Source organism: Hyla sarda, chromosome 12 (assembly GCF_029499605.1).
Source record: "Hyla sarda isolate aHylSar1 chromosome 12, aHylSar1.hap1, whole genome shotgun sequence".
Lineage (NCBI taxonomy): Eukaryota > Metazoa > Chordata > Amphibia > Anura > Hylidae > Hyla > Hyla sarda.
In genome coordinates, this window is record NC_079200.1 from 34,548,752 (window position 1) to 34,558,164 (window position 9,413).

The following is a 9,413-nucleotide window of genomic DNA, read 5'->3' on the forward strand; positions in this document are numbered from 1 at the left end:
CTTGGAGTTACATTGTGTTGTTTAGTGTTCCCTTTATTTTTTTTGAGCTGTGTAGTTAATGGTGTACAGCGGATCCTGCGTGTTTAGACCAGTGGTTTCAAACTGTGGCCCTCCAGACATTGTTGAAGTTTTGCAACATCTGAATGGCCAGTTTGAAACCACTGGTTGAGACCAACTATTTGGCTTATTCACAGCCAGTTTATGTGACCCATTGTTTTAATAGGATATTAAGGTATCCGTAAATACAGACCAGTATTTACAGAAGGCCCGTCCATAGAAGTGCACATTCTGGAAATTCTCAGATACTGCTGGAATTGGAAGTGAAGCCACAGCTGTGCTCTTAGCTGAGATGAATGTGAGAGGAGGAGGAGTGTGACAGGAGCAGCTGCAGCTCCCTCCCCTTCGAACCACTTAGCTTCCAGCCCCCATCACCATCAGCTTCTACCTCTCTGCATCCTGAGGCCTCCAAGATGCTGGACATTTTCATCCTGATGTTTTTTGCCATCATTGGCCTAGTGCTTTTATCATACATCATCTATATATTGTGAGGATCATGCTGACCGTAGGGCAGAACAAACCCTAACCTGCAGGTAAGTCTCCTACTCTCCCTATACATCCCATTCTGTTATGGCTACAGTGAAGGACCAGTTAGATCCTTATTCTCACGATGAATATAGTCTGTGGACATGTCCTGTGTCTGGTATTGTGTTCCCTCATATAACCTTCAGTAAAGAGATCTCTGCTTGTCATGCACATCCATATATGGTATAATGCCAATGAATACATATCAGTTCTCTGTAGAATAGGGACAATGTGATGGACAATGCTGTAAGTTCCACCTACCTTTAACATACAAAATACAAGATAATTTAATTAGGATGGGTCAAGATCAGTCTCTGTATTCATAACTGAGAGAACACAATACAAAATTATTAAAATGAACATAGTGTACAGCTAAAACGTGGATAGATAGGGCCTCGCTAAGTACTTTTTATTGGTGGAATGGCAAATGTCTAAGCGGACGTTTGGTTCTGTCCAAGCATATCCTAGGAAATGGACTCCACTGTTTCGGGGAAGATTTGTCTGTAAGGGAGCAGATATACTGAGTCCTTGATGTTGCACCATAGAGAGAAGACGCACTGTGTTGGATCTGGAGATCATAGAGGCCAGAACAACATTGGTGAATTGTTTCCAGTGCAGCCATTGCAACAGATCGGTAGCGTTTACTCAGGTTTTGGCAAATATCTAAATGAAAATGTTGAGGCGCACCATCCTGCTGATAGAATACATTTAGCGGATTTTCCCCATCTGTAACATAAGCCATTTCTTTAAAATGTCCAGGTAGGAACGGCAAGTGACAGTATCCTGGGAAAAAAAACTGAATTTTGCGCCTGCTCATTGCACAGAACACTTTTCCTTTGGGCAAGTCTGGGCACTTGGCTTTTCTGATCACCAAATCCTAATGCTGTGGCGATTGACCTCACTTAGACGAAAAGTCGCCTCATCGGTGAACACCAGCCTGTCAGTGAATTTATACTCTTCCAATTTGCCCAATTAGTCAATGCAAAAGTGTGGCATTTCGGTTTGTCTTCTGGTTTCATCTCCTAAAGAAGATGTTATCTGTATGGCTTATAACGCAGAAGTTTCCTTGCTTTAATGTCGCCATCTAATGTAACACATTTCATACTAGGTTCTTGAAAATGAAAGCTGTGCTGTGATTGGTTACTATGGGCAATTAACCCGATAATGACCATGGAAGTCTATGCTTCTCCAATGGCCGTCAACGGGGTATGACGCGGGCTCCCGACTTGAGCCCGCGTCATACCGGCCGGCCCCCAGCTGATTCCTGTAGCTGGGGGCCGGCGTTAATAGCCGACATCGCGTCCGGCAATTAACCCTTTAGATCACAGCTGTCAAAGTTGACAGCGGCGTCTAAAGGTGCCTGTATCCAGTCCCTGGTGGTCCAGTGGGGATGGCCGGCCCCCGGCAGCTCAAACTCGCAGCGGGAAACTCGCTGTAATCCCCCGCCCGTGTGACTGTACCCTAAAAACATTACACTACACTAACACAAAATAAAAAGTAAAAAACACTACATATACACATACCCCTACACAGCCCCCCTCCCCAATAAAAATGAAAAACGTCTGGTACGCCACTGTTTTCAAAATGGAGCCTCTAGCTGTTGCAAAACAACAACTCCCAGTATTGCCGGACAGACGTTGACTGTCCAAGCATGCTGGGAGTTTTGCAACAGCTGGAGGCACCCTGTTTGGGAATCACTGGTGTAGAATACCCTATGTCCACCCCTATGCAAATCCCTAATTCAGGCCTCAAATGCGCATGGTGCTCTCTCACTTTGGAGCTTTGTCGTATTTCAAGGCAACAGTTTAGGGCCACATATGGGGTATCGCCGTACTCTGGAGAAATTGGCTTAAAAATTTTGGGGGGCTTTTTCTCCTTTCACCCCTTATGAAAAGGTGAAGTTGGGGTCTACACCAGCATGTTAGTGTAAATAATTAATTTTTTTACACTAACATACTGGTGTTGCCCTATACTTTTCATTCTGACAAGAGGTAAAAGGGAAAAAAGACCCCAAAAATTTGTAATGCAATTTCTCCCGACTACGGAGATACCTCATATGTGGGCGCAAAGTGCTCTGGGGGCGCACAATAAGGCCCAGAAGGGAGAGTGCACCATGTACATTTGAGGTGATTTGCACAGGGGTGGCTGATGGTTACAGCGGTTTTGACAAACGCAAAAGAAACAAAACCCCACGTGTGACCCCATTTCGGAAACTACACCCCTCACGGAATGTAATGAGGGGTGCAGTAAGAATTTACACCCCACTGGTGTCTGACAGATCTTTGGAACAGTGGGCTGTGCAAATTTTAAATTTTGTACAGCCCACTGTTCCAAAGATCTGAAAGACACTAGTGGGGGGGTAAATGCTCACTGTACCCCTTGTTACGTTCCTCAAGGGGTCTAGTTTCCAAAATGGTATGCCATGTTGGGGTTATTTTCTGTTCTGGCACCATAGGGGCTTCCTAAATGCAACATGCCACCGAGCAAAATTTGCTCTCAAAAAGCCAAATATGACTCCTTCTCTTCTGAGCATTGTAGTTCGCCCGTAGTGCACTTCAGGTCAACTTATGGGGTACCTCCATACTCAGAAGAGATGGGGTTACAAATTTTGGGGGGTATTTTCTGCTATTAACCCTTGCAAAAATGTGAAATTTGGGGGGAAACACACATTTCATTGACTTTTTTAAAATTGTTTTACATATGCAAAAATCGTGAAACACCTGTGGGGTATTAAGGCTCACTTTATTCCTTGTTACGTTCCTCAAGGGGTCTAGTTTCCAAAATGGTATGCCATGTGTTTTTTTCCCCTGTTCTGGCACCATAGGGGCTTCCTAAATGCAACATGCCCCCCAAAAACCATTTCAGAAAAACGTACTCTCCAAAATCCCCTTGTCGCTCCTTCGCTTCTGAGCCCTATACTGCACCCGCCGAACACTTTACATAGACATATGAGGTATGTGCTTACTCGAGAGAAATTGGGCTACAAACAGAAGTATACATTTTCTCCTTTTACCCCTTGTAAAAATGCAAAGATTGGGTCTACAAGAACATGCGAGTGTAAAAAATGAAGATTGTGAATTTTCTCCTTTACTTTGCTGCTATTCCTGTGAAACAGGGTTAAAACGCTGACTGAATGTCATTCTGAATACTTTGGGGGGGGGGGGGGGGGTGCAGTTTTTATAATGGGGTCATTTGTGGGGTATTTCTAAGATGAAGACCCTTCAAATCCACTTCAAACCTGAACTGGTCCCTGAAAAATTGTGATTTTGGAAATTTTGTGAAAAATTGGAAAACTGCTGCTGAACTTTGAAGCCCTCTGGTGTCTTCCAAAAGTAAAAACACGTCAATTTTATGATACAAACATAAAGTAGACATATTGTATTTGTGAATAAAAAAATAAAATTGGAATATCCATTTTCCTTACAAGCAGAGAGCTTCAAAGTTAGAAAAATGCAAAATTTTATAATTTTTCATCAAATTTTGGGATTTTTCACCAAGAAAGGATGCAAGTTACCAAAAAATGTTACAACTATGTTAAAGTAGAATATGTCACGAAAAAAACAATCTCGGAATCAGAATGATAACTAAAAGCATTCCAGAGTTATTAATGTTTAAAGTGACAGTGGTCAGAAGTGCAAAAAATGGCCGAGTCCTAAGGTGTAAAATGGCTGGGTCCTTAAGGAGTTAATGGGTTAAGCCAGTTTTGCTTTGATTTTCAGTGACTGACCACTGAAGTTTAACCCCTTCAGGACCAAGCCCATTTTGGCCTTAAGGACCAGAGCGTTTTTTGCACATCTGACCACTGTCACTTTAAACATTAATAACTCTGGAATGCTTTTAGTTATCATTCTGATTCCGAGATTGTTTTTTCGTGACATATTCTACTTTAACATGGTGGTAAATTTTTGTGGTAAGTTGCATCCTTTCCTTGTGAAAAATCCTAAAATTTGATGAAAATTTTGCATTTTTCTAACTTTGAAGCTCTCTGCTTGTAAGGAAAATGTATATTACAAATAAAAATTTTTTTTATTCACATATACAATATGTCTACTTTATGTTTGCATCATAAAAGTGACGAGTTTTTACTTTTGGAAGACACCAGAGGGCTTCAAAGTTCAGCAGCAATTTTCCAATTTTTCACAAAATTTTCAAACTCACTATTTTTCAGGGACCAGTTCAGGTTTGAAGTGGATTTGAAGGGTCTTCATATTAGAAATACCCCACAAAAGACCCCATTATAAAAACTGCACCCCCCAAAGTATTCAAAATGACATTCAGTCATCATTTTAACCCTTTAGGTGTTTCACAGGAATAGAAGCAAAGTGAAGGAGAAAATTCACAATCTTCATTTTTTACACTCGCATGTATGTTCTTGTAGACCCAATTTTTGAATTTTTACAAGGGGTAAAAGGAGAAAATGTATACTTATATTTGTAGCCCAATTTCTCTCGAGTAAGCACATACCTCATATGTCTATGTAAAGTGTTCGGCGGGCGCAGTAGAGGGCTCAGAAGGGAAAGAGCGACAAGGGGATTTTGGAGAGTACGTTTTTCTGAAATGGTTTTTGGGGGGCATGTTGCATTTAGGAAGCCCCTATGGTGCCAGAACAGCAAAAACCCCTCACATGGCATACCATTTTGGAAACTAGACCCCTTGAGGAACATAACAAGGAATAAAGTGAGCCTTAATACCCCACAGGTGTTTCACGACTTTGGCATATGTAAAAAAAAATTATTTTTTTTCACTAAAATGTGTGTTTCCCCCCAAATTTCACATTTTTCCAAGGGTTAATAGCAGTAAATACCCCCCAATATTTGTAACCCCTTCTCTTCTGAGTATGGAGGTACCCCATAAGTTGACCTGAAGTGCACTATGGGCGAACTACAATGCTCAGAAGAGGAGTCATATTTGGCTTTTTGAGAGCAAATTTTGCTCGGGGGGCATGTCGCATTTAGGAAGCCCCTATGGTGCCAGAACAGCAAAAAAAAAAACCCACATGGCATACCATTTTAGAAACTAGACCCCTTGAGGAATGTAACAAGGAATAAAGTGAGCCTTATTACCCCACAGGTGTTTCACGACTTTTGCATATGTAAAAAAAAAAAAAAAAAATTCCACTAAAATGTGTGTTTCCCCCCAAATTCACATTTTTGCAAGGGTTAATAGCAGGGAAATACTCCCCAATATTTGTAACCCCTTCTCTTCTGAGTATGAAGGTACCCACATAAGTGGACCTGAAGTGCACTATGGGCGAACTACAATGCTCAGAAGAGAAGGAGTCATATTTGGCTTTTTGAGAGCAAATTTTGCTCGGGGGGCATATCGCATTTAGGAAGCCCCTATGGTGCCAGAACAGCAAAAAAAAACACACATGGCATACCATTATGGAAACGAGACCCTTGAGGAACGTAACAAGGGATACAGTGAGCATTTGCCCCCCACTGGTGTCTGACAGTCCTTTGTAACAGTGGGCTGTACAAGTTTTTCATTTTCACGGACCACTGTTCCAAAGATCCGTCAGACACCTGTGGGGGGTAAATTTCTCACTGCACCCCTCATTACATTCCGTGAGGGGTGTAGTTTCCGAAATGGGGTCACATGTGGGGTTTTGTTTTTTTTGCGTTTGTCAAAATCGCTGTAAACAATCAGCCACCCTCTGTGCAAATCACCTCAAATGTACATGGCGCACTCTCCCTTCTGGGCCTTGTTGTGCGCCCCCAGAGCACTTTGCGCTCACATATGGGGTATCTCACTGTAGTCGGGAGAAATTGCGTTACAAATTTTGGGGGGGCTTTTTTCCCTTTTACCTCTTGTGAAAATGTAAAGCAACTTCAGCATGTTAGTGTAAAAAATTTAATTTTTTTACACTAACATTCTGGTGTAGACCCCAACATTTCCTTTTCATGAAGGGTTAAAGAAGAAAAAGCCCCCCAAACCTTGTAACGCAATTTCTCCCGAGTACGGCGATACCCCATATGTCGCCCTAAACTGTTGCCTTGAAATACGACAGGGCTCAAAGTGAGAGCGCCAGTGCGCATTTGAGGCCTAAATTAGGGATTTGCACAGGGGTGGACATAGGGGTATTCTACGCCAGTGATTCCCAAACAGGGTGCCTCCAGCTGTTGCAAAACTCCAGCATGCGTGGAAAGTCAACGGCTGTCCGGCAATACTGGGAGTTGTTGTTTTTCAACAGCTGGAGGCTCTGCTTTGGAAACAGTGGTGTACCGGACGTTCTTATTGGGGGAGGGGGGCTGTGTAGGGGTATGTGTATATGTAGTGTTTTTAACTTTTTATTTTATTTTGTGTTAGTGTAGTGTAGTGTTTTTAGGGTACAGTCACATGGGCGGGGGATTACAGCGCGTTTCCCAGCGCAAAATTTGCTGCATCTCAAGATGCGAGAAACCCACTGTAAAAGCCTCGCCCATGTGAATGTACCCTGTACATTCACAGGGGGGGGGTGCACCAGCTGTTGCAAAACCACAACTCCCAGCATGCATGGTCTGTTAGTGCATGCTTGGAGTTATAGTTTTGCAACAGCTGGAGGCACACAGGTTAGGAAACACTGAGTTAGAAACAGACAATGTTTCCCAGCCAGTGTGTCTCCAGTTGTTGCAAAACTACAACTCCCAGCATGCCCAGACAGCTGAAGGGCATGCTGGGAGTTGTAGTTCGGCAACATCTGAAGGGCCAGATGTTGCTGAACTAAAACTCCCAGCATGCCTGGACAGTCAGTGCATACTGGGAGTTGTAGTTTTGCAACAGCTGGAAGAGCACAGATTGGAGACCATTATACAATGGTCTCCAAACTGGGGCCCTCCAGATGTTGCAAAACTACAACTCCCAGCATGCATGGTCTGTTAGTGCATGCTGGGAGTTATAGTTTTGCAACAGCTGGAGGCACACAGGTTAGGAAACACTGAGTTAGAAACAATGTTTCCCAACCAGTGTGTCTCCAGTTGTTGCAAAACGACAACTCCCAGCATGCCCAGACAGCTGAAGGGCATGCTGGGAGTTGTAGTTCGGCAACATCTGAAGGGCCAGATGTTGCTGAACTAAAACTCCCAGCATGCCTGGACAGTCAGTGCATGCTGGGAGTTGTAGTTTTGCAACAGCTGGAAGAGCACAGATTGGAGACCATTATACAATGGTCTCCAAACGGGGGCCCTCCAGATGTTGCAAAACTACAACTCCCAGCATGCCCAGACAGCCAAAGGCTGTCTAGGCATGCTGGGAGTTGTAGTTTTCAGACTCCTAGAAGCAGCAGTGAAGATCTTCACTACTGCCTCTGAGGACCACATACTTACCCGCGCTGCTCCTCGGTCCCGCCGCTGGATCAGGTAAGTCCGCCGGTCCCCACGTGTTCCCCCCGAATGCCGCAGGTCCCCGCGAGCCCCTGCAGCCATCGTCCCCCGTTCTGCCCGACTTCCAGGGGCGGGCAGTGCGGGGGATCTGAACTTTCACCCCAGATCACTGTGATTGGTCCACAGGGACCAATCACAGTGATCGCTGACCAGGACCATCAATGGATGGTCCTGGGGGTGAAGCAGAAGTTGTCCCCTGCTGGAAACAGCGGGACTTCTGCCAGTTAACCCGTGCGATGCTGCGCATCGCCGGGTTAACTGAATGTCATTTATAAACGCCGGGATGCGCGAACGCACTGCACAACCCGGCGTTTATATATGACATTCTGCGGGAAGGGGTTAAATAAAAAAGGCGCAAAAAATTGCCTGAGGTGCAGTGCTGCGCCAAATGTGAGACAAATCTACACACAAAAACAGCTGTAAAGACAATGATAAATGCCCCCAGTAGGCTTTACTTTTGCACCTTCCTTTTTGTATCACCACATAATGTAAATAAAACTGGAGTCCAGATATTGGCACATATATTACCAATTGTTTCTGTATGAGGAAATTAAAGTGTAGTTAGTTCAGATCCCAGAAAAAGTTGTCAAAAAGTACACAGTATTACAGATTCAGTTTACCAAGCTTCCATGTGGCAATCTTATCATAGGGACAAGTCTTTCAATCAAAATAACAAATGACATCAATTTGCTATTCCTAGAGGTGGCCGTACTTATTAGATAGAAGGTTGATGATTGAATGGGATAACTGCAGTGCCTTGCACCGCCACTTCTAATACTACAAAGATTGCAAATATGAGGTATGGTACACAGAAGAAGCTGTAGTGCTCACAGCCCCTTTGATCACCTGATTGGAGCCCATCTAATTTTGATGCCTTATTGAGGATATGCCATTAATTTTTTATTTTTTGGGGGGCTGGAGGACCTTTCTTTAAGATACATTAATTTTCTTTTCTTTTTTTCAAAACTCCATTCCTACTATTATATCCACAGCAGCAAATCTGCATGATTTCAAGTGGATTTTCCACGATGCATTTAAATGCACCTATGCTGTCAATTTTATTGCAAAGGATTTTCTGTGTGTGGAAGGAATTTGTTGTTTTCTAGGAAATAACACAGATCAATGTGTTTATTGGAGGGAGTCAGATCCTGGATGGCTAAGATCACCTTCACTCAAGCCCCTGGTTTACAAGCACATATAGATTAACATGAAAATCTAGTTGAAGACAAAAACAAATCAATATGCTCACTGTATGGATTGATCATCTATCCAGCATTGCTGCTCCTTGCCAACTGCCTCTCTTGTGTTTTCCTTAGTGAAGATGTCACCTATCAGCAAAAGCCAATTGCAGCAGGCTGGGTAGATGTCGCTATGTATAACATTTTATCACTGTAGGTTGCTATTGGCCAAAAAATGATGGCGTTTTTTTGAATGGTTGACAAGCTAGGGTTATAAGGGATCACACCGGTC

The 9,413-nt window shown here is 43.4% G+C and overlaps 1 long non-coding RNA gene across 1 annotated transcript in view; it reads left to right on the plus strand.

The window, feature by feature from the left end:
* Positions 1 to 297: 297 nt before the first annotated feature.
* The window catches only part of LOC130296641 (uncharacterized), a 25,387-nt gene continuing 16,271 nt past the window's right edge, over positions 298 to 9,413 (plus strand). The window contains exon 1 of the long non-coding RNA XR_008849248.1: positions 298 to 590. This is a non-coding gene — a long non-coding RNA (uncharacterized LOC130296641). The remainder of the gene's footprint in view (positions 591 to 9,413) is intronic.